This window comes from Colossoma macropomum, unplaced genomic scaffold (assembly GCF_904425465.1).
Source record: "Colossoma macropomum unplaced genomic scaffold, Colossoma_macropomum, whole genome shotgun sequence".
NCBI lineage: Eukaryota > Metazoa > Chordata > Actinopteri > Characiformes > Serrasalmidae > Colossoma > Colossoma macropomum.
In genome coordinates this window covers 2,644,340-2,645,848 of record NW_023494790.1, presented here as the reverse complement: position 1 = coordinate 2,645,848, position 1,509 = coordinate 2,644,340, and positions in this window count along the sequence as shown.

Sequence of the window (1,509 nt, the reverse complement as noted above, 5' to 3'; positions counted from 1 at the left end):
AACTGTCCAGAATGTCTTGGTGCTGAGTCATTAAGATTTCCCTTCACTGGAACTAAGGGTTCTAGACCAACCCCTGAAAAACAGCCCCATAGCATCATCCCTCCTCCACCAAACTTTACAGCTGGCACAGTGCAGTCAGGCAGGTAACGTTCTCCTGGCATTCGCCAAACCCAGACTCGTCCATCAGACTGACAGATAGAGAAGCTGATTCATCACTCCACAGAATACGTTTCCACTGCTCCAGAGTCCAGTGGCGGCGCTTCACTCCACTCCATCCAACACTTGGCATTGTCCATTCTGATCTTAGGCCTGTGTGCAGCTGCTCAGCCACGGAGACCCATTTAGTGAAGCTCCTATTGTACAGTTCTTTTGCTGATGTTGCTTCCAGAGGCAGTTTGTGAGGCGCTCTTTTGTGAGTGATTGAACAGACGATAGACTCTGTGGGCTTCAGCACTCAGCACCCCCACTCTGTGAGTTTGGTGGTCTCCCGTTTCATGCCTGAGCTGTTGTTGCTCCCAGATGCTTCTGTTTCACAATAATAGCTCTTACAGTTGTCCGAGGCAGATCTAGCAGGACAGAGACTTCACAAACTGACTTGTGTCAGAGGTGTCATCCTATGACAGTGCCATGTTTAAAGTCACTGAGCTCTTCATTGCGACCCTCTACTGCCAGTGTTTGTCTATGGAGACTGCAAAGCTGTGAGCTTAACTTTATCCACCTGTTAGCAAAGGGTGTGGCTGTAAAGGTGTCCCAATACTTTTTCCATATTGTGTATATATAGATCTATATAGAACCACCTACAGCATGTTCTTAAGAACGCTTTCATGATGCAAAGAACCCTCTAACTATGCAAAGGGCTCTTTAGCGTTCACGGACTCTGTATTTGCTTTACTAAAGAACCCTTGAAGAACCATCTTTTTTAAGAGTGCACAGTTACAGACTGTAGTCCATCTGTTTTTTTTTCAGTCAGTCAAACAGTCAGTCAGTCTATTTAATAAGTTAGTTAATATCAATCAATCCATTTCATTTGTTGTTGTTTATGCTTATGAATACATGTTGTTTTGTTCATTTTTATGAGTACAATGTTAAAATACATTGTGTGTTAATGTGATGGAAATATGAACTGTAGGTTTATTAAATAATGGCAACAACAGTGTCTGAATACTAGTTTCTCACTGTGTGTGTGTGTGTGTGTGGTGAGGGTGTGCGTGTGTGTTTGCGTGTGTGTGTGTGCACGTGTGTGTGTATGTTTGCGTGTGTGTGTGCACGTGTGTGTGTATGTTTGCGTGTGTGTGTGCACGTGTGTGTGTATGTTTGCGTGTGTGTGTGTGTTTGCGTGTGTGTGCATGTGTGTGTGTGTTTGCGTGTGTGTGTGTGTTTGCGTGTGTGTGTGTGTGTGTGCGCGCACGTGTGTGTGCGTGTTTGCGTGTGTGTGTGTGCACGTGTGTGTTTGCGTGTGTGTGTGTGCGTGTGTTTGCGTGTGTGTGTTTGCGTGTGTGTGTGTGCGTG